The sequence below is a fragment of the Phycodurus eques genome, chromosome 10, assembly GCF_024500275.1.
Source record: "Phycodurus eques isolate BA_2022a chromosome 10, UOR_Pequ_1.1, whole genome shotgun sequence".
NCBI lineage: Eukaryota > Metazoa > Chordata > Actinopteri > Syngnathiformes > Syngnathidae > Phycodurus > Phycodurus eques.
The window spans coordinates 18,493,477-18,518,394 of record NC_084534.1 but is presented as its reverse complement, the minus strand read 5'-3'; the positions used below and the strand labels follow the sequence as shown (position 1 = coordinate 18,518,394).

The 24,918-nt window shown below is 40.4% G+C and overlaps 1 protein-coding gene across 4 annotated transcripts in view; it reads left to right on the top strand.

Moving 5' to 3' along the window:
- Window positions 1–24,918, top strand: part of foxj3 (forkhead box J3) — a 154,058-nt gene that overhangs the window by 34,396 nt on the left and 94,744 nt on the right. For 2 of the 4 annotated variants that reach the window (XM_061687083.1, XM_061687080.1), the window contains exon 1: window positions 3,835–4,966. The exons of 1 other annotated variant lie outside the window; for it this stretch is intronic. The gene's annotated coding sequence lies outside the window, so the exon portion shown is untranslated. Of the gene's footprint in view, window positions 1–3,834; window positions 4,967–24,918 lie in introns of those variants that run through there. One more of the 4 variants, XM_061687081.1, reaches the window with a different exon arrangement.

The following is a 24,918-nucleotide window of genomic DNA, read 5'->3' as shown; positions in this document are numbered from 1 at the left end:
CGATACCGATATTTTGTCCCTTTCCTGTGTCACAAGGTCAAAGTCTGTCATTGGTTGGCCGGTGTCTTTGTAGATTAGAAGACAAAATGATAAAACCATCTTCTTGATCACTTGTTCGATGCTGTTGTGAAACTCCTTGTGCAGACTGGATTATGGCTAAGAGGAAAGGTCATTGATTTATGGCCGGTGGCTGCCTGTTAGCAATATGCTCTGAAAGCTTTGATCGCAGACTTTTTTTTTTCTTCTTTTTCTTCTTGGGAAACTCACAATTGATGACACGGAAATATTTGTTTGTAGTTGAACATTGAGGGCACTTGCCCGGCATGCTAGCAGAGGAATGTATTATCGACAGGTACTGTAGTGTGCACAATGATTTCAAGAGCATTTTAAAAAGAGCTTTACGCAGGAAATGTGTGAATTTGTAAAGTGTGTAAGAGCACTGCTTCAGCAGTTTAATGATGTTGAAGCGCTTAGCTATGTACGGCAGTAAATATTCTGTTAATGATTCCTCAGAGATTGAATATTGATTGACAAGTAAAATGTTCTTAATTGTTTCGCTAAGGCCAATCTTAACCTATTAACCTTATTTCATTTAGCAGGAACCAGCAATCGTTTTTTCCTTTGTTTAATCATGCTGGTCTACAAAGGCAGAGGCTACTGACTCATAACATAAACAGTAGTTATCTTAGGTTACAGTTTTAAAATTTGAAAGTTAATTAATCATCCGATTTAGTCACTTGGAATCACCACTGATGTTTGTGGTTGAGCTTCCTGAATTGTGTGAGCATCCAGGTGTAACACGACTCATCAAGAGGCGTGTGTAATACGCAAACACATTTAAAACAATCAATAAAGACCTTTATTGTACACTTGTGCAACACAGACTCCTCCTGATACTGAGTCGACGCTACTTATTACTAGCTAGATGGATGGATGGACGAGCAAGACTTATGTTGTACAAGAGAAATAATATGACAGTCAACTCTGAAATAACGGGTTCTCCTAAAAACCAAAGTGTGCTACTGTCAAGTACCCAAATTCCCTAATAACATGATTTTAACTAGCAACTCATAAACCCGACTCGATCGCGTGAAATGCACGCGAAGATGGCCCTTCCAAGTTGTCACCAAAATACTTGGGTCTGCCAGTGCATACACAAGTGGTCTATTTGTGATTCAGCAGCAGGCCTTCACTGGCTGCCAGACTGGCAAGGAGTCAGCCTCTCATGGGGGAGTGTGTTAATGCAGGCCCCCAGGCGGTGGGACCAAGGTAATTTGGTTCGCATGGTCAGTGTCAGGGCACCCTTGCCACATCCCAAAACAAAGGCCAACTCCCGGGAAGCAATTAGGACCACAATCACTCCTGATCAAAGCACTGTTCTCTTGGAGAGGGTTATTCAATTACCGGAATGTTGGATGACTATTCTATCTTCATGGTGATTGCATCAAGAGTGTCTTCTTTTTTGGCGTGTCTCACTGCCTCTTCTGTTATAGCTGAGGGGTGTAAGCACTTTCGACTGGAGGTTCTCAGGTTCAGTGTCTGCTGCAGACCAAACAGAAATATGCAGATTTGAGATGGTTACTGGAGAGAATACTTACTTGTTGATAATTTCCCCAATTCGATTTATACACAGTCGGTATGGAAAGTATTCAGAACCCCTTAAAATGTTCACTTTGTTATATTGCAGCCAGCGGCACGGTGGACGACTGGTTAGAGCGTCTGCCTCACAGTTCTAAGGACCGGGGTTCACTCCCCGGCCCCGTCTGTGTGGAGTTTGCATGTTCTCCCCGTGCCTGCGTGGGTTTTCTCCGGGCACTCCGGTTTCCTCCCACATCCCCAAAACATGCATGGTAGGTTAATTGACGACTCTAAATTGCCCGTAGGTGTGAATGTGAGTGCAACTGGTTGTTTGTTTGTATGTGCACTGCGATTGGCTGGCAACCGGTTCAGGGTGTACCCCGCCTCCTGCCCGATGATAGCTGGGATAGGCTCCAGCACGCCCGCGACCCTAATGAGGAGAAGCGGCTCAGAAATGGATGGATGGATGGATATTGCAGCCATTTACTAAATTAATGTTTTTCCCTTCAATGTACACACAGCACCCCACATTGACAAAAATTAATTGTTGTCATTTTTGCAGATTTATTAAAAAAGAAAAACTGAAATATCACACAGCCATAAGTATTCAGACCCTTTGCTGGGACACTGATATATTTAACTTGGGTGTTGTCCATTTCTTCTGATCATCCTTGAGATGGTTCTACACCTTCATTGGAGTCCAACTGTGTTTGATTATACTGATTGGACTTGATTAGGAAAGCCACACACCTATATAAGACCTTACAGTTCACAGTGCATGTCAGAGCAAATGAGAATCATGAGGTCAAAGGAACTGCCTGAAGAGCTCAGAGGCAGAATTGTGGCAAGGCACAGATTTGGCCAAGGTTACGAAAACAATTCTGCTGCACTTAAGGTTCTGAAGAGAACAGTGGCCTCCATAATCCTAAAATGGAAGACGTTTGGGACAAGCAAAACCCTTCCTAGAGCTGGCCGTCCGGCCAAACTTAGCAATCGGGGGTGAAGAACCTTGGTGAGAGAGGCAAAGAAGAACCCAAAGATCACTGTGGCTGAGCTCCAGAGATGCAGTCGGGAGATGGGAAAAAGTTCTAGAAAGTCAAACATCACTGGAGCCAGTCGGGGCTTTATGGCAGAGTGCCCCGACGGAAGCCTCTCCTCAGTGCAAGACACAGGAAAGCCCTCATGGAGTTTGCTAAAAAACATCTGAAGAACTCCAAGATGGTAAGAAATTTGATTCTCTGGTCTGATGAGACCAAGATAGAACTTTTTGTCCTTAATTCTAAGCGGTATGTATGGAGAAAACCAGGCACTGCTCATCACCTGTCCAATACAGTCCCAACAGTGTCCAACAATGTTCACCATCCAACATGACAGAACTGGAGACGATCTGCAAGGAGGAATGTAGAGGATCCCCAAAACAAGGTGTGAAAAACTTGTTGCATCATTCCCAAAAAGACTCATGGCTGTATTAGCTCAAAAGGGTGCTTCTACTAAATACTGAGCAAAGGGTCTGGATACTTATGGCTGTGTGATATTTCAGTTTTTCTTTTTTTAGTAAATCTGCAACTTTAAAATTGAGTCCACAGCATATGAAACATAACCTTTAATCTAATGACAATTGTCCAGTGTCAGTGCTTCTAAATTAATTAACAAACCCGACTGAGTGATTTAATTCAAGTAGAGAACACAGGAGGAATGCAGATTTTGTTCACATTACTTTTTTTGAAGGATTTTATGCCCTGTATTATTTCCTTAATTATGAATCTCTTTCATTCTCCTTTAGCCCATTAGGTACACATCTAATTATATTTGACCAACATAAATCAGTCTTAGCTTTTGCTTTATTGTGTTCCGTAGAACACAAGAATTGTAGGCGTTGCAAGGCTTTCATCACAAAGTACACAGCAATGTTTGTTGAGAAATAAAGTTCAGTAAAATTGAGTTTGAAATACAGCTTGAAAACTATTCAGTGCATCATAATCTCAGTTGTTGTTCATTTAACTTTTATAAGGCGTGAATACTTTTTTTTGTGTTATGAAGAAAATGTAAAAAAAAGTTTTATTACTACTCCAATACATGTTGCAACTGGAGTAAGATTGTATGACTTGACTTGCAACTTGCTTAATTAAACCAAGTAATGACCTGAATCGACTTGCTTGAAATTTAGTGGCGACTCGACTCGACTTGCTTCATTTTGTCTCGCACTGACTTGGGACTATCTTGAGACTTGAAGGTTATGACTTGAGACTTGCTTGTGACTTGCTCAAATCTGACTTACTCCCAACTCTGGGTCCTGTGTTTACAGTATCACATCCAGCACAAAAGGCTCGCTGAGTTACTGATGACTTTACTAGGCTAGCGTATCGTAGGCTCGTGATAGACCCGGACACATTAGTGATAGACCCGGACACATGGATGATTTATGTACCAATTCCGGTTACATTGCTGCTCTAGGAACGGAACTACAGTATGTTCTAATTGAGGACCCTCTACAATTATTTTTGCATTGCATTGTCAAACTTTTTGAATGATGCTACTTTTCTGCAACTGAACTTGCCTTCTTCTAACAAACCTGTGTATCAAGAAGAAAATACAAAATTGATTGTTATCATGCTAAGATGTCACAATATTTTCATAGTTGATGCAGAATTGATACAATATTTATTATTCCTTTTAAGGTAAATTAATAAATAACAAATAATCATCACCTTACACACTTGGCAGTGGAAACGCAAACTGGATTCTAAACATTAGTTGGCTTTCTGAGCTAATTAGGCCGTGTCCACACTTAATCATGTTTGTTTCAGGTTAAATCAACAGTCATCCAATTGCTCGGCTTGTGGCTTTAAAAAGATGGAAGCTGTTAGTCCAACAATTTAAAAAAAAAAAAAAAAAAAAAAGTGGACAAAATGTGTGCACCATTTGTTGTTTTACGTGAACACAGCCTTTGTCAAGTCCTATTTTTTCAACTCTCTGTACACAATTTTTGTCTCTCGATATTGCTGTTTCTGCATTCAGGTCAGCAATTCTTGCTTAATTTTGAGGCCTCTCCAGACAGCCTGAAGTGGCTCACTTGATCCGCAGCCAACTACCCCTCTTTCCCACTGTCGCCCTGTCTGCTCTGCCCGGTAGCCTCTTCACCACGTACAGCTATACTTAGAAGACTATGTTTGGCTCTAATTGATGAGACAAAGGGGCCTCTTCTGCCTTTTGAAGCATTCCGTGTGTATAAAGGAAATGGCGGATTTAGCTTTTCTCCCTTTTCTTTTCTTTTTGACAGGTCGTTCTTGTCAGCGTTTAACTGGCCCACAGCCACGGTTTCGCTCCAACTGATTGGCAGATTAATTATGGATGTGATTTGCTTGGCCACTGGCGATGAGGGAGTCAGGTAAAGATACCATTTTTTTCTTTACAAGAGTGGCGAAATCCGCTTGCATGCCACAATCTGCTAATATCACTGACATATGCACTTGATTGCTTTGTGAAACGGAAGAATTAGCAGAGATCCTACACTAGTTCCCTTAACAGAGGATCTGGCATTTATCTGCCTATCCCACAGTCAGATAACACTTGTCAACAACAAATTGATTGTCTTAAGATTCTTTCGTTGATTTAGGAAAATTTTGGTGTGATGAATCCAAATAGCACATTGTTTTTTCTCAATCAGGTCAACTTTTTGAAGTATGGGCATATTTTTACATGTACAGGTATTCTCGTTTTATATCAGGGGTTCTCAACCTTGTAAGAAATTAAATACACTAACTGTCGGAAGGTTGTGGGCATTAGCTTGCCTTCAAATCCTCACAGACATTTAACATTTGATTCATAAACTGTCAAAAAAAATTCAAATGAGGAATATTCGCAAAAATCAACCAATAATGTCACAAAAATGTAATCGATTTCGTAAGAATATCAGATTTTTAAAAAATCAAATTAGCATAAAAACCAGACATGAACCAGAGAAACGGATGCCATTTTCGGATTCAGCGACACAAAATTGCCCTAAATCAGCTGAAAAAACAGACAGCTTTTTTTTTGTAACCCAGTATAACTAAGCAACAGGTGAATGTACCATTACACTGTCAGTGACTGCGATTAAACTTTTATATGGTTTCACAGTGATAGTGGCCCTGCAATGTGGCCCGCAACAAAAATGAATTTGACACCCTGTTTTAGAGACATCTGATAATTGCACCCATGCTGACTTTGATCGGGGGGGGAAAAGGAGTTGGCGCTATGGCAATGAGCCAGGAGGAATGAATGTGTAAAAGACAAAGAATATCCAAAGTCTGGGATCATTTAACACTCAAAAAGGAGATAACCAACGACACAAAATTGCCCTTTTATCCTTCTCATTTAAAAACTATTTATCCATCTGTTGTGTATATTTAATAATATGATGAGGAGATTGAACATCTATCCATCCATTTCCTACACCGCTTATCCTGTTCAGGATCACGGGGTGCTGGAGCCTATCCCAGCTGACTTTGGGCGAAAGATTGACGCCACCCTGAACTAGCCAGTTGCAGGGCACACAGAGACAGACAACCATTCAAACTCACGTTCACACCGCCACTGAGTGGGAACTGAACTCAAGTTGCTCGCAACACAGTCAGGCGAATGTACCATGTACCAGTGACTGCGATTAAACATTTATATGGTTTCACAGTCATAATGGCCCTGCAATGTGGCCCGCAACAGAAATGAATTTGACACCCCTGTTTTAGAGACATCTGATAATTGCACCCTTGCTGACTTTGATCGGGGGGAAAAAGGAAAAATACCAGACATGACACTCTGCGTAGAAATAAGTTAGCATGATGGCAGTGAGCCAGGAGGAACGTGTGTAAAAGACAAAGAATATCCAAAGTGTGGGATCATTTGACACTCAAAAAGGAGATAACAAAGTGCAACACGTCTACTGCAAAGAAGAACTAACTCACTACAACAGCACCTCTGCGATCGCCAACGCAAGGCATCGATGTTAACTAATTTGATATAGCTTCCTACCGCGAGTTAGAAAACATTGTCCTTAGTATCATACAACCCCAATTCCAATGAAGTTGGGACGTTGTGTTAAACATAAATAAAAACAGAAAACAATGATTTGCAAATCATGTTCAACCTATATTGAATTGAATACACTACAAAGACAAGATATTTAATGTTCAAACTGATCAACTTTATTGGTTTTAGCAAATAATCATTAACTTAGAATTTTATGGCTGCGACACATTCCAAAAAAGCTGGGACAGGTGGCAATAAAGAAAGTTGATGAATGCTCATTAAACACCTGTTTGGAACATCCCACAGGGGAACCAAATGGCCTCAGGAACACTTCAGAAAACCAATATCAGTAAATACAGTTCGGCGCTATATCCGTAAGTGCAACTTGAAACTCTACTATGCAAAGCAAAAGCCATTTATCAACAACACCCAGAAACGTCGCCGGCTTCTCTGAATCCGAGCTTATCTAGGATGGACTGATGCAAAGTGGAAAACTATTCTGTGGTCCGACGAGTCCACATTTCAAATTGTTTTTGGAAATTGGGGACATTGTGTCCTCTGGGCCAAAGAGGAAAAGAACCATCCGTACTGTTATGGACACAAAGTTCAAAAGCCAGGATCTGTGATGGTATGGGGCTGTGTTAGTGCCAATGGCATGGGTAACTTACACATCTGTGAAGGCACCAATTAATGCTGAAAGATACATACAGGTTTTGGAGAAACATATGCTGCCATCCAAGCAACGACTTTTTCATGGACGCCCCTGCTTATTTCTGCAAGATAATGCTAAAGCACATTCTGCACGTGTTACAACAGCGTGGCTTCGTAGTAAAAGAGTGCGGGTACTAGACTGGCCTGCCTGCAGTCCAGACCTGTCTCCCATTGAAAATGTGTGGTGCATTAAGATGCGTAAAGTACGACAACGGAGACCCCGGACTGTTGAACAGCTGAAGCTGTACATCAAGCAAGAACGGGAAAGAATTCCACCTACAAACCTTCAACAATTAGTGTCCTCAGTTTCCAAACGTTTATTGAATGTTGTTAAAAGAAAAGGTGATGTAACACAGTGGTAAACATGACCCTGTCCCAGCTTTTTTGGAACGTGTTGCAGCCGTAAAGTTCTAATTTAATGATTATTTGCTAAAAACAATAAAGTTGATCAGTTTTAACATTAAATAGCTTCTCTTTGTTGTGTATTCAATTAAATATAGGTTGAACATGATTTGCAAATCATTGTATTCTGTTTTTATTTATGTTTAACACAACGTCCCAACTTAATTGGAATTCGGGTTGTACATTGTCTATTCTTGACCTTATAAGGTCAAGGAGAGACACAGCCGCCAGTGCACTTTCAATCGCTTCATTGAAGAAACGGTAACAAAATAAACACATACTGTAAATACATTCATACTCTAGCTACAATGGCCACAACTGATGCGCAGGGACTAAACGTAGCAGACTGGCTAAACTGAGCTAACAACAGCCAGCTACACTCTCATTCACTAACGCACGTCACTCAGGCCAGGCCCCGCCCTGCTTTTTAAAGCCACACACATTCAAATCACAGATTCTACATTGTCGAACGCAAGGATGGACAAGTGGACAAAAATAATACCTGCACCTCACATGCACATTCTGTATCGGTATTGTTGTTTAATAATGAATTTTTTTATGCAATTATTTGATTAATCAATGGGATTATCGGTAGAATAATGGATTTTACAAATATCCGATAGCCTTATACCACCGCCCCAGCATTGCAGAATACCATTAACAATTAACAGAATACCCTATATTATGCTCTGATACTTCTTCTGCCCACTCCGTGTTAGTGCGGTTATTTAGAATGAGTATGATGAAAATGCTGACTTTAAAGAGCAGTTTTAGAGAGGCGTCCCTCAGCTGTGCTTTAGGCTCCAACAAGATGAGCAGTGTGCTGTTCAGCCATGACATATCCTAAAATTCAACTAAAGAGCAGGATATGAATGCCTTCTTTACAGGGACAGTTTCTACAGCGCCATGAGGTCTTTCATTGAGAAGAAAGCACTGACATTAAAAGCTATTACTTTGGCAAAGCCCTGATTTCTTCTTCTTTGTGTTTTAATAAAAACGCGGCCCAGCCTCCTGCATGATAATAGCGCTCACGTGCGCTTGCAATACTCAAACACGTTGCTATTTTAGTCTCCAAGATGCTCCTAAATACTTTGCCCTGGAGGGCTGGAAAAAGTGAGGAGTGACTGAGGGGCAGGTGAGCTGTGTTCCCACCACTCCCTGATTATCCCCTTGCAATTGGTAGGAAAATAAGGGCTTCACCCACCAACACTCTAGATAAAGCCGTTGATATAGAAGGTATGACCTAGGTTTCGGTGGAGGGCGAGGATACCAAAGGCTTGTTACCAGGTTACATCACAGCACTGTTGTTGTTGGGAGCACGCATGCCAACATCTTAAGGAGGCATAGAAGGTAGAGCGTTTAGCGATCCCCCTCCCTGTGCCAAGTTGCCATCACACCACAGGAAGATTCTTGTCATAATAATCTCACCCCTTTTTTCCCTTCATTGTGTGGCTCTGCTTTGCTTACACCGTGTGGGCAATTATCTTAACAATCATTTGACTAAATATTGACTGTCTTAGCAACATTGTTTTTAATGGAGCAGCCATCACACGTGTCCGTGTGTCTGTAAGGTGGCCTTACAATGTTGTGTATGCATGTTGTTACCCGTGATGGATTCGTGACTGCGCTAGAAACGCGCACAAAAAATGAGGGATTCAATTTTGAAAATTGTAGATAAGTGCAGGAGAGCACTGGTTTGGTACCTGTCACCATTCTTGTGTGTGTAAGTGCATGACTGTGAGCTTGAATAGCCTGAGGAAATCATGGCTGTTATGCTGCATGTAGTGTTTGAGTGGAGCTCGTTGTAGTCATGCTGTAAGAAGTTCCAGGGAGAACACAAATAAGGCTCTCTGTCATGTATTATTATTATTATTATTATTATGTAATAGGAAAATGTTTTGATTGTATTGTGGAAAAATTGTGAACTTGCCTGAGGTCTCCCGTGCTAGGCTAATTCGGAGTGTCGGTATACACTATGTGCATATTTTGCTAAACGCATCCTTCCTCTCCGTAATGTGCATTTAGCAGAGGACGTGATGGCATAACTCACTTGTTCCACTGGGGTTGTTAACATGTGGCCACGACAGCACTGAACACAAACAACTTCAGTGAATTCAGCCCCTTGTTGGTTAACATAATGGTGTTTTGTTTAGTCATAATTAGACTTTATACCGATTTTATCGGGCCGATCAGTATCGGCCGATATTTAGCATTTTATGTTGATCGGGTGATCGGCTTTGTCATAATTCGACTATCCAATCAATGACGTAATTAATCGGCTCCGCAAAAGACATTTACTCCGCGTCGCCGCATGCAGGATATATTTGAATCCAAAAGCTAGTTTATTTTTAGCCTGGTCGCGTGTCTTTAGACTTAGTACCGTTAATATCTGACGGCCAATGAAGTTATTTAAAAAAAAAAAAAAAAAACATGTCGGCGGTGTGGGACAGACAACACGTCTGAGACAGGCAACATGTAATGCCTGGATCAAACTACAAGACAAATTAGCTCTTTCAAGATTGCACTGTCAGACTACTGCAATAAAATCTTGTATTCTATATCACCGCATCCTGTTTTTTACGATCATTGGGTTTTATCTTCTCAAATGCGACCGGATACACCCGTTACTGTAGCAACGACAATACGAGTGGAGCGCGGTGATGGTATTATAGAGACAAAATGGGGAAAAACGTGTGTTGGTGGTCACCGGTGCTCAGGAGAGGACCTTCGTTTAAGGCTTGCTTGAGGTATGTTCACTTACTTTTAATACGATACGGCTCACAAGCAGGCAATAAAATGTTATGTAGCCTAGCAAGTTACTGCTAGCACAAATGGTTGGACGTAAACATGCCGCCGTTCTGTCAACAAAAACAAAAACAAACAAATGTCACAAAAGGTGGATACATTAATTACTGTATTTACTTCCTGCCATTTAATAGAAGACCATTCATTTGTTCTGTCTGTCACTATGCCTCACTGGCATAAACAGAGGAACAAAGATACATTTATTGAAAATATATATTTTTTTAGCAATTAAGTACACAAGTATATACAATAAATGAACAGGTCATTAAATAGACACATTCCTCCATCTTGTGATCGGATCGGTTATTATTTTTTTAAACTCTGGTCGGCCCCAAAAATCCTGATCGTATAAAGCATCGTCATAATTTAGGTTAAATCTCATTTAGTCGCTATTTCTCCCATAAAAGAAGGGAAAATTCATACATCACAATTATCTTTATTCATCAAGTACAGTGGTGCCTTGAGATACGAGTTTAATTTGTTCTGTGCCGGCTCCATTCATTTTTTTTTACCGTTCCGAGCGAGGGATCTACCTTGCATACATTCTGGTCACAAGCTATGCTTTTTCATCGACAGGCACATTATACATTATGAGTATAGTTTAGCATTGATATTAAACCACATTTGATACTTTACGTACTATTTATATGGCTTGAGCCGAGGCAACTAGGCGGCACTGCTCGCAAACCCGGAAATGTACAGTATTCTGGTCTGGTCGATCGGGAAGGAAACAGTTGCCTAACCACGTACACTGCACCATAGTTCAGTCGACCGCTGGTTTTGACGCGATTAAAAATTATAATCTTCGTTGCACGGTGTCTTCACGTCCCAGTTTACATTGAATCAAAATGCACAGAAGCTTTCCCCTACGGTGAAAATACTATACATTTCCGGGTTTACAAGCCGTGCCGCCGAGTTGCCTTGGCTCAAGCCATATAAATATTACGTAAAATATCAAATGTTGTTTAACATCAATGCTAAACTATACTCCTAATGTATAATGTGCCTGTTGATGAAAAAGCATAGCTTTTGACCAGAATGTATGCAGGGTAGATCCCTCGCTCGGTACGTTAAAAAATTAATGGATCCGGCAGCTTCCTTGCCAATATCCACACATTCCCTTTAATTCTCACCACCATCCTCTCTCTTTAGCAACCTGCTTCTTCCTTAACTCTTAATCTCTCTTTTTATGGTTTGAGAAATGTGATCAAGTACACTATATTGTATACACAGCATCAAATGCCTATACAGGCTCGCTGTTCAGGGCGTCAATATATATAATCGCTATTTGGGATGGACATCACATTCCATCTTTTTAGCCTACCCTTGCCGCGATGCAGGAGCCAATCATGTTGAAGCGGGGCGGGTCTTGCCGAAAAAAGCCGTGGGATTTCCAAGAATGTCTGTGAAATGGCCCCCTCCCTTTCCGGTTGTTCGTAATTGTAATTTGGTTTGTCTTTTTGTAAAAGTGTTTCTGCTTTTGTTTTAGTGTTTCCGGAAATGTTAAAGTGTCTTGTGTTTTTTTTTTTTGTGGTGCGTGAAATGTCAAAGTGTTGCATGTTTTATTAATTTGTTTTCTGAAATGTTAAGTGTTTCGTGTTTTGTTTTTGTGTTTTCTGAAATGTTAAAGTGGTTTTGTTTTTGTGGTTTCTGAAATGTTAGTTTCATAATTTGTTATTGTTTTGCACTTCCAGGCCACCGTAGATTTAGGATGTAAACATAAACGTACAGAGAGTCATTAAGGAATATTAAGTGTCCAGTAGTGCAGTAATACTGCTACAAATGTGCAGATGATGCTGAGTGACAAAGCTAAAATGATGATTGAAACAATGAAAGATTTATTCTCAGGGTATAAAATCGATTGCAACTGGACTTGGACAGTCGAGTCAATGCCCTGAGAATAAAATGACCTGGATGAATGAGAATATTCGCAGGGATAAATAATTTAGATAAGCACTGAATGTACACTCGTGTAATGTGTCAAGCAAGCAATGTTTACACTTTCACACTAGCAACAAAAAATATGTTTTTTTCCCTCTCCCCTCTTCAGATTCAATGCTCAGGTAGCCTTGCCAATAACGATCGGGAAATCTGAACTGCTTATAATGTGAAATGTGTTGTGCTCACATTAGGTGCCTGAATGCGATTCAATTGTGACGATAATTCAGAGTAGCCCTTCAAAAGGTGCTATTTCAATAGCCGCATTTAGTCAGGTTGTATGATGCACCTGGACTGCTCTTTTTAGTGTGGCCTGGTTATAATATTTGCTCACAGTCGGACAATAGCTCATTCACAGTAAGATCATAGGTGCAATGAAATAATTCATGTGAAATCAGTTGTCAAATGATGAAAAATACAAACCCAACTGTCATGCAAATGGAGACCAAGGATGCTATCTATTGGAGTTCAGAGCATCCATCCCTCCATCCATTTTCTATAGCAATTGTCTTCATAAGGGTCACGAGTGACCTGGAGTCCATCCCAGCTGACTTAAGGCTTCTTTATACTCGCGAGGGCGACGACCGCGCTGACGTCACTGCAGCTATCTCATGCGCAGTTTGCCTTTATACTGGAGCGCAACCCACGCGTGCAGTTTTGCAAATGTACTGCAGTTCCCCTCCAAGCCGGGGGTGTCGCTACAGCTGGTATTGGCTAGGACACCACAGGGTGGAATTTCCTCTGCATTTTTTGGCCATTTGTGGCAGCCGTTTTTACTTTCCTTTCTGTAACAAGGAACAAAGCAACAATGGTGACCGTGAAACAGTGTCTGCTAGAACAAATGGACCTAGATGACCAGATGATACGTTTAATTATGCTGCAAAATCGATCAAGAAGGCGGTGGTGGTATGTGGAACCAAGGGGAAGGCTGAGTATGTCATCACAGCATGTGACTAAAACGGACCAATCACGAGAGATGATCTCCGTAGCATTCTACGCGGAGCAACAATTTTTGCCATGTGCGCATCAATTGACGCAGAGGGGCCGCGCGGGCCGATGCGTCTGTCACGTGATGCAATGCGGACGTTTTCGGCCGCACGAGCGCAGTAGTATAAAGAGGCCTTTAGGGCAAGAGTAGCAGGCTACACCTTTGATTGGTCGCTAGCGACTCACAGGGTACTAGACAAACAAGCATTCACACTCACATTCACACCTACGGAAAACTTAGACTCTTCATTGAAATCCATGTTTTTGTAATGTGGGAGGAAGCCGGAGTACTTGGACAAAACCCACGCCACCACTGGGCGATCATGCAAACTCCACACAAGAAGGAACAAGCTGAGATTTGAACCAGGGATCTCTTAAATATGAGGCAGACTAAACACTTTGCTGCAAGTTCAGAATACATGCAGAGAGAAAAATAATACAGTGGTGCAATGAGATACTGTACGAGTGACCCAACTTGCGTGTTTTTCCAGAAACGAGCTGGCATTCGGACGATTTTTTGCTTTGACTTGTGAGCACAGAGAACTCAATTCAACTCACTTTACAATAAAGCAGCACTTTGACAAGTATTTGACAAAAAAGAGGCTTCAAGTATTTTATTGCCACTCCCAGTCTACTGTCACAGTAAACATAAAACAAAGATAATTAAATGTTATTTAAAAGAACGTAGCGTTGCCTCCACTTAGCTTAATGTTAACCAACAATGCAAAACGCCATTGACATGCTAACGGTTAGCATCGATTTTAGAAACAACAGATATTTGACTGCAAATGGTGGAGCAATGAGTGCATTCTAAGTAGAAACACAAATTGTGCAATAGCTCAAAACAAGGACCAGCGGCAAAGTCGATGACGCAGATGGCGACCTGTTGCCACAATGACGTAAACTCAGCATGGCTGCGTTGAGTGATACCCGTGTGTTACTCACCCTTATTGCCTCATTAGCTATTCTTCAAGAAGAAGGACTGGCTCCCGCCTTAACCGCTTTGGCAGGTTGAGTGAGACCTTTGTGATGCAACCGCATGATGGGCGCTTTGTTGTCATTGTGCAAATGTTGTCAAAACATGTCTGGAAACGATTTAGACCATTTAAAAACAATTTGAAAATTTACATTCATCCCTCAGGGATAAAAAAGCATTGACAGTTGATTCACCCTAAAAATTAACCAATATTTTTTTTCTTGGCTGTGGTGACGGTGACATGCTCCACTCTCTTATATTGCCATCAAAGTAGCTCTGTACAAATGTGTGGGATCACAGTGCTTGTGAAGGGGTAATGCCTGAACTTGTGACCCCATTCAGTGTGCACGCACACACACACACACACACGCACACACACACACACATTTACTATGATGGCTCGATACCACCATCCATACTTGTTCTTGTATTTTTCTGCCTCCTTCTTATTCCGTGACATCTCCCCCATTCGTTAACAAATGAGCAAGAAAGCTCTACCGTATGTCCTCAAATAGCAGTCGCGCATCGAATAAGACGCTGCATCCCAATTAGTTGGAGAGTGGTTAATCTTAAGACAAACACCTCCCTTTTTCTATCAAAAGAATGGGTTGTATCATTCACACATGGAAATGAAAATGTGCTGAGCCCATTTGAATTCTCTTGCTCACCAAAACAACAGCTCTGAAGAACATCTCTTCTATCAGTTAAAGCAGGGGTGTCTAAACTTTTTGCAAATAGGGCCAGATTTGGTCAGATGAAAATGTATGGGGGCCGACCATTCGGCCTGACATTCCTTGAACCATTACAATTGTAAATTAACGTAAATATGTAACTGTCACTTTGCTGTCTGCAGCTAAGTCGATTTTGCAAATGATAATCTGTTGTCAGTTGCTATTTAAGATGCTGTTACGTTATGTGCAGATGCACGTGATTAACAGCAATCAGCATTCCAGAAACCTCTGGCATGTGGTCCCTCCAAAATGTGGACCAGTCTGCCTTTTGCTACAGTTCTCCTTTGTCCTTTTTATTTAGTTTCAAAATCCAATTTCACAGTTTTTCTTCCTGCAATTCAATATCGATGCACCAAATCTGCTTTGGATTCCCTTGTAAAACCTGAACCCAGAAATGGACAAAAGACACTCCAACCACAGTATGCAATTCCAACACAAAAACACGCCAGAAGTCCCTGTCACGGAACTATACATGGAGTTAAGACAGTGGTTTTGGAGTCATTGTAGTTGACAGAAAAAGCAACTGATCCCTGTGTACGTAACAATCACTTCTCATTTAATTTCTGCGTGGGATTTTGTTTAAAATGTTCTTCAGACTAGAGCCCCCTACACAGAAGCCACAAACGGAGGGAGCAATATAGCGAACAAAGTACCGGTACTGGCTTGTCTCACAATGCCGCAAACATACTACTTAATTAGGTATAACTTTAATACCCAGCAAATAATAGTAACCCTAATTAGTAGTATCGAGTCCATGCACGTTACTTCTTCAATACAGAGTTTTAACTGTTGTACACCATATGAACAAATAAGTTATTATTACGCATTTTTGATTACAATTTCTAAGAAGAAATAAACATAATTTAAGTTTACATACACTTTACGTTTTTTCTCTTTATACACAACTGCAATATGTTTTTACTTTTGTACTCCATACATACAAATACATGTCGACATTTTTATTTTCAGATTTTATTTATATATTTTTTTATTGCTTAAAAAATATGGCGACATGAGATTTTTACACGGCATAAAAAATAAATATTTCAAATTGTCAAAATGTACTCGTTTGTATTTTTCTAATAACTGAATCGATACCAGAACATGTTAATCAATATTGAATCTAATCGAATTGCAAGCCTAAAGAATTGAAATCAAAACAAAACGTGAATTTTCAGTGCATCCCTATTTTGAAAAATGAGAGGAACACACTTGGAAACCATCACTTAGTCATAGGAAGCCATTATTACTTTTATACACACCCGTTTAAATGTTACAACATACAATGATTTCTGTGAAATGACAGATGTATGTTTCTGGTGGTGAATTGGTCTAATCACAGTTGTTTGTGGTGCACTTTAATTAAATATTTCGCTATAGACAATGGAAATACACGGTTGTCAACTGACAGCGACGATGTGTGATTCAGTTCTTGCCAGGAAATAGAATTGGTGTTATGGCAAAAACAGGCTTTGATGATACACCTTTCCTCTATGACCCTTGCTCCTCAATACACCTCAGACTTTTTCTTTCAACCACTCCTCTGTACGCCTCTGCTTTCCCCAATAGACCTGGGGGGCCTCTGACCATCCCACAGACTGACAGGGTAATGGAGGCAGTGGGGGTCGTTACTGCCCGGTGGTGTTGCGCTTCGTAATTCTTGCCGCTACCCGAGGCCCGCTAATTAAGACTGCGAACTTGGCCTTGCCGATTACGAAGCAGCTGGATCATTAGCGTGCCGGGTCAAATGGCAGGCATCTCCATGTAGTGGGGCGCAGTGCCTTTCATCAGCTTGTGCTTTTGCCAGCTCATCTCCTGCAGCACTGCACTGGTCTTGTATGCACCCCCCCCCTTTTTTTTGTTGTTTTTTTTTTTTTTTTTTTTTTTTTTTTTTTTTTTTTGCACTGGGTAGTGGATAGCATCATATTTGGGCAACTGTTGGTAAAATTTTGCAGATAGTTGCTCATAACTGGACTTCATTGGGTACACAGAGCCATTGTTCTGTGCACTTCGTATTTTAAAATACAGTCAAACTTAAATGGGATGTTTGGAAGTGTTAAAATCGCTAGCAAGATTGGAATGTAACCTCGCTTCACTTTTTTTTTTTTTTTTTTTTGGAGAAAATTCCTAACTTCCCTTTCATTGGTTCGAACATTTCCTAATTTTAAATGAATGGAAATAGAATGAATTTGTTCTAGGCCCAGTGATGTTTCCCTTGCTTTCATGGGTTTAGTTAAAAATAAATATAGAAATGAACCCTTTATTGCCTCTTTGTTCTTTGAAGCATAGCTTGTGAACCGAAGCAAGATTAGTTTGTGAACCAACCAATTTCATCCGGAACATGGTTGTTAGTGAACAGCGTCTGTGTTTGATTGTATAACTTCTATCTTTTTGGCATATTGTTGATTAAGTTGGTTGTCGCTGACTTTGTCATAAGCATGGGAGGACAAAATTCTAGATGGAATATCTGGTGAAGAAGCATGTTATGTAGCTTGTAAGGGATTCCTGGAGTTCCATTCCGATAGCGATGACGTAATCTGAAATTGCAAGTCAGTAATTTTCGGTTAATTTTCGGAAACTGTAAAAATTACTGTTACAGTTTCGTCATAACTGTAGAAAATATTTATGAAAAACACTTCCAGGCCATAAATATCAAACAAATGAAAAACAATAAGGTAACTAGCAAGACCTCTTGTGCCTCATGACGACATACTGTATTCTTACGCTGCTGAGCAAACTAGTTTATTGCGCACCGTTTGGAAGCTCACAACTATGTATGTTGGGACAGCTGTAAGCCGAGGACCTCCTTTATTGTGTTCATGCATATAGAGAGGTAACAATATGAAAATGTTATATTATTATTATCGTGACCAAAATGGTTACAGTTATCAGTATTATCCCAGTATTACTAAAAATTAATATAGACAAACAAAAACAAAAAAACACAGATTGACAAATAGAAGACATTGAAATACTTTTTAGTTTGAATACAAAAGAATGAAATCAGCAATGTCTTTTTGCACATTTGACTTGTTCCCCCACACTTTGTGGCGACTTTTTTCCTGCATTTTTTTGCAGGCAATGTAATTTATCTTAAATTATTATTTGCAGTCTCATAAAAACTGAAATACACCCACACTCCTGCTCTTGTCCTCTTTGCAGGTGAAAAAATAAAGCCATCACCTGCCAAAAACCCCCACTAATTACAGTAGTGACGATAATTACAATTTGAAATGGTACTACTTAACCGTTTGAAACTTTAGCACGTTTTTCTGTAAACCGTTTGTTTCATCCCTACGCGCACATTGGGGGGTTAAATTATAATTTTCTCTTCCGGTTCAATATCGAAACACAAGCGTCAGCTAACGATATAGGTACTTTTATGACCATTGTTACCTTTTAATAGAAATGTGTCATTATTGCATAGCTAAACAAATAGAAACAAGTTTTATTATGTACTGCATAAGTCTGCTTAAACATTATAAAATATTTAAAGTACAATTTTAAGCGATGACTGCAAACAGTTATATATATATAATATTAAATCTGGTTCTGTTGGGTTTTTAATCAAACAAAAATGGTATTTGGATATTAGCTTTAGACCTGACTCTGTTAACATATTCATTTTGTTGGCTTTATGTGCACGATGGGGTTCAGATCAATTTCTTCCATATATCAATTATCACTGTGCAATGTTGCCTTTTTTTGTAAAGTCAAATTGTCCAAAAATAGTATAATCTTTCTCCCCCTCCTTAATCGTGTGCTTTTGGTACCAAGAGCGGGTCTATAGTGAGGGTTATGGGAAGGTGTATGGAAGTATGTTAAATTATTTTCTGTTCGTCTTTGTTTGTTCATAATTGAAAAACTGTTCAAATAAAGTCTTAAAGGTCCCATATTTGGGCTATTTAGACCTCCATAGAGTGACTCTCTAACATGGATTTAATACATAAGTATCAATTTAATTAAAAAAAAAAAACACCTTGGTTTTGTTATATGAATGTCCAGAAAAGGCCCCTCTGACAGCTACTTCTGTTTGACCCAGTTTTGTATCCGCTTTGCTCATATTTGGTGCCTCCTTTCTTCTGATTGGTGGCCTCTGTGTACAAGACCCACTTGTGAGAGCACACATGTTGATGATGTTGACAGTGAAGGTCTTCGCTGGTGATGTAGATAAGCTCGAGAAATTTGAACGACCTGATTTCAGGGCTCTCTGCAGAAAAACGTCTGGAATTCAGGAATGCGTGGATGTTTTTAATTCATATTTCACGTTTACTGAGGCCCCATAGAGCCAATATTACAAAAAGTTGGTTTAGTAAACTATGGCACCTTTAAAAAAATAAAAAATAAAAAAAATAAAAAAATGGATGGATGGATGGATGCTGTCAACTGTCAGTGAAGTCACCTTTATTTCAGTTACTGGGTGGAGATATTTAGTCTCTGTGATTTGTTGGACAACAAGATATTCTGCAATTTGGCCTATGACAATGCCGCTCGTCAGACCAAGTCTGCTCATCTAGTTCTCATGAGTGTGGAGGTGAACAGATATGCCTATCGCGTTATTTTCTTTCACACTTTCTCGGCCTGCAAACAAACATTGTGTGAGGTGTCGATGGAATCACAGTCATAACAAAAGTCCAAATCTTTTTTTTTCTTCTTTTTTAAAATAATAGACATGCAAACCTGTTTGGCATTGCAATAATGCATTGTTGCCCCAAAGTACACTAATTATTTTTCAGACATTGTTTGCATGCACTGAAAAGAACCCAAATGTAATAAATTGATTGAAACCAAACATTTGACATGCATGCAATCACCTTAATATGACTGTATTCTACTTCTTAAAAGTTGGATTAACACCCTCAGACTATGTGATTGGGAACAAAGATCATCTGGCATGTATGGACTTCCATCCGTCAAACATCGGGCCGTCTTTCTGGCTATGCTCAAGTTTCCATGATTGACAGCAACATTTAATTCACAAAAGAAAAGGAAGCCTGGTGGGAGGCATATTTGAACAGACAAGGAAATGAATTCATGCTACATCAGCAAAAAGTGTAAAAATGAAATCTATATACAATTTAGATTCTGTGTATCCTCCTGTGATACCAATACTACTGCACTTTTCTATTCCCTGTTGAGTTGTAACTAGAAACAATATATCTGTATTTTGTTAGCCCATGACAAAATACTACCAGTAATACCAATAATGATCCAAAAAAGTAATACGGGTTAAAAAAAAAAAAAATTGACTGTGCTTCTCATTACTCTTTCTCTAACGTAAAATTGTAAATATGAGTATGAAGACCATCCACAGGAAGTACAGTCATGCATATTTTTATCCATCCATTTTCCGAGCCGCTTCTCCTCACTAGGGTCACGAGCATGCTGGAGCCTACCGCAGCTGTCATCGGGCAGGAGGCGGGGTACACCCTGAACTGGTTGCCAGCCAATCGCAGGGCACATACAAACAAACAACCATTCACACTCACAGTCACACCTACGGGCAATTTAGAGTTGTCAATTAACCTACCATGCATGTTTTTGGGATGTGGGAGGAAACCGGAGTGCCCGGAGAAAACCCATGCAAGCATCAAGGTTATATATTCTCTTTCTCAAAAATAGGGTGGTGCCAATATTTTTGTGCACGAGTGTATACGCATGGTACCCAATGTAAAATTTCTGAAGGAAAACAAGAGAATTTGATGAAGATACGACAGGCAAATACTCCACCCCATTGAACATCACACCGAGCTAGATCTGGCCTTGTCCGTTTTGGAATTCTGTTGACATGGGGAAAAAAATGCCTTAATCATCTGCTCATGTTTGTACCCATAACAGATATAGAATTGGCTGCTGAGCCTCCGCTAACCTCCCGCTGTTAGAGATCAATGGACTTGGCAAACGCAAACTTCCTCTGACCGGCTGACGCCAAAGCAGTTTGCTCCATTTCGAATTTTTTTCCTGCTGTGCCTCATGGATGCCTAGTAGATCATTATTTCTATGACACTCATTTCCACTCGCAGAAATTTACTCTTTAATATAAAACGTTTTATCTGTAAAACACTAGACAATAAAAACATTTCTTAACTATAGGGCAAAACAATTTATGGTCACTGTTATTTTAAGAAATCTGTTGGGCTGTTTAAACTTTTCAATACAAGTGAATAAAACGTACACTTGTTTTTATAAGACAACACTGATTCTTTGAGTGAACTTCTGAAAATCTGAAAAAGAATGCATTCTAAAATTTCAAAAAGGGGGACACGTTTCATTCATGAATGTCGGTACACAGGGCTGTTGCGCGTTTCGCTCAAGATGATGACTTTAATACTGAATACAGTAGCTTCTTCTCTGCTCTTCGCTTTTTAAAGTAACGTCAGAGCGCGGAGAAAAAAAAAGGATTTTAACCATGCTAGTTATCTGCCTGAGCAGCGTAATATTTCACCAATTGGCAACACGCTAACTCTTGGAAAAGTTAATTTGAATACAGCATTATAGTAATATATGAATGTTACCTTAAATTTGTGGAAGAGTGATAGGTGGCACTCGTGATTTCGTATTGGATTGCCTAATTTGGCAGCTAGTCTTCTAGGCACCACTGTACCTTGAAACTAGTAACCGGCCCATACCCATTCCTCCTGCTGTATCACGGTTCATCATTCACATCCCTACTATATGACATGTTTTTAGACAATATTTTTTTTCTGAGGTTTTACAGTAAACTTAATTACTGTAAAGTGGGAACAGAGAGCCACAGTCGGCGACAGACTTTTCAGCTGTGTGAGGTTCACCTCTTTGTGAACGAGTGCGTGAGAAAATAGTCGAACAGTTTAAGGAGAATGTTCCACAACGTACAATTGCAAGGAATTTAGGGTTTTCATCATCTACGGTCCATAATATCATCAAAAGGTTCAGAGAATCGGAGAAATCACTGCATGTAAGCGACAAAGCCGAAAACCAACATTGAATGCCTGTGACCTCCGATCCCTCAGGCGGCCCTCCATCAAAAACCGCCATCAATGTGTAAAGGATATCAACACATGGGCTCAGAAACACTTCAGAAAACCAATGTCAGTAAATACAGTTCGGCACTACATCCGTAAGTGCAACTTTAAACTCTACTATGCAAAGAAAAAGCCATTTATCAACAACACCCAGAAACACCGCCGGCTTCTCTGGACCCGAGCTTATCTAAAATGGACTGATGCAAAGTGGAAAAGTATTCTGTGGTCGACGAGTCCACATTTTAAATTGTTTTTGGAAATTGTGGACGTCGTGTCCTCCGGGCCAAAGAGGGAAAGAACCATCCGGACTGTTATGGACCCAAAGTTCAAAAGCCAGCATCTGTGATGGTATGGGGCTGTGTTAGTGCCAATGGCATGGGTAACTTACACATCTGTGGAGGCACCATTAATGCTGAAAGGTACATACAGGTTTCTGAGAAACATATGCTGCCATCCAAGCGTCTTTTTCATGGACGCCCCTGCTTATTTCAGCAAGACAATGCCAAACCATATTCTGCATGTGTTACAACAGCGTGGCTTTGTAGTAAAAGAGTGCAGGTACTAGACTGGCCTACCTGCAGTCCAGACCTGTCTCCCATTGAAAATGTGTGGCGCATTAGGAAGCAGAAAATACGACAACGGAGCCCCGGACTGTTGAACAGCTGAAGCTGTACATCAAGCAAGAATGGGAAAGAATTCCGCCTACAAAGCTTCAACAATTAGTGCCCTCAGTTCCCAAAAGTTTATTGAATGTTGTTAAAAGAAAAGGTGATACAACACAGTGGTAAACATGATCCTGTCCCAGTTTTTTTTAAACGTGTTGCAGCCATAAAATTCTAAGTTAATGATTATTTGCTAAAAACAGTAAAGTTTATCAGTTTGAACATTAAATATATTGTCTTTGTAGTGTATTCAATTAAATGTAGGTTGAACATGATTTGCAAATCATTGTATTCTGTTTTTGGCGGCACGGTGGTCGACTGGTTAGAGCGTCAGCCTCACAGTTCTGAGGAGCGGGGTACAATCCCCGGTCCCGTCTGTGTGGAGTTTGCATGTTCTCCCCGTGCCTGTGTGGGTTTTCTGCGGGCACTCCGGTTTCCTCCCACATCCAAAAACATGCATTAATTGGGGACTCTAAATTGCCCGTAGGTGTGAATGTGCGTGCGAATGGTTGTGTGTTTGTATGTGATTGGCTGGCAACCAGTTCTGGGTGTACCCCGCCTCCTGCCCGATGATAGCTGGGATGGGCTCCAGCACGCCCGTTGACCCTAGTGAGGAGAAGCGGCTCAGAAAATGGATGTATGGCTGGATGTATTCTGTTTTTATTTGTTTAACACAATGTCCCAACTTCATTGGAATTGGGGTTGTCGGAGGAGCTTGTCGATGTCTCACCCCACCCCAACCGGACCTGCCTTTTAATCGTACATGCATGTATCTTAACACAGATTCACACATTTTTTGCCATTTTTTTCATGATTAAATGTTAACAATGTGTTTAAAATGTATGTCTTAAATTTAAATGTGTTTAAAGCACACTATTAAAAGTGTTTTTATATGGTATTGCTAGATCAGGGGTGGGCAAACTACGGCCCGAGGGCCACATCCGGCCCATTGATCATTTCAATCCGGCCCGCCAAAGATTGGTACAGAATCGCCCAAATCATATCAAAATCATGACTATATTCATTTGACCTTGTCCTGTAATGCTGAGTGGTTCCACCAGGCTATGCTGTAATGCCGAGTGGCTCTACCAGGCTGTTCTGTAATGCCGAGTGGTTCCACCCGGCTTTCCTGTAATGCCCAGTGGTTCCACCAGGTAGCGCAGTAGGTACAGTGATACATTGACTTGACTTTGGCTGTTCTGTTTTTACTCTGCCACTGCTCTGAACCCTTCTTCAACCATGAGTGGGCCAAACAAAAGTAATGTCGACAGTGAGTGCTGAATGTTTAATATATAATGGACTACTAAATATTTTTTTAGCTGAAGTCCGGTCAAAGGGTGTATGTCTAATATGTTAAGAAAACATTGCGGTTTTAGAGGAACATAACATCAGCAGTCACTTTTCTACCAAGCTTGCTGATAATGCTAACAGCCAATCAACGCAGGAACTGATGGCTACGGATCAGCGGTTAAAATCAAACTTGCAGGCTCAGCAAAACACCTTTATCTGACAAACTGCCATCCAAGATTCAGTCCCACAAGACCCTGAAACAGCGCCACGGGAGCTGTAGATGAAACTGATTGATCTCCAATGTGATACTGTCTTAAAAGAGAAGTTCAACTCTCAAACTGGATGAGTTTTATACTTACATTAAGCGCCGACAAATTTCCCAAAATCCGGAAGATGGCACAGAGGATGCTGGTGGTGATTGGCTCTAAATATGTGTGTGAACAAACTTTTAGTGTGATGAACACCAACAAAACATCCTTCAGATCCTAGCTGAGGGATGAACACCTCAGATCTGTTCGGAGAATTGCCACAACAAAACTAACACAGACTTTGATGGACTGGCAAAAAAAGGTGATCAACAAAACAACAGTTTGCTAAGTATTAACACGGCAATGCCTTTTTTGTTATGTTTATTTTTTATATGTAAACATCTGATCCTGGCTTGGCCCGCCTGTCAAATCAATGTGGCCCCTGAGCCAAAACGTTTGCCCACCCCTGTTCTAGATCATGGATTTTCACCAATTGCCGGGTGGGTATGGAACGTATCCACTGCGATAAATTGGCGTTGTACTCCCAAATTCCCACCCAAATGTATGCCGAATAAAGAA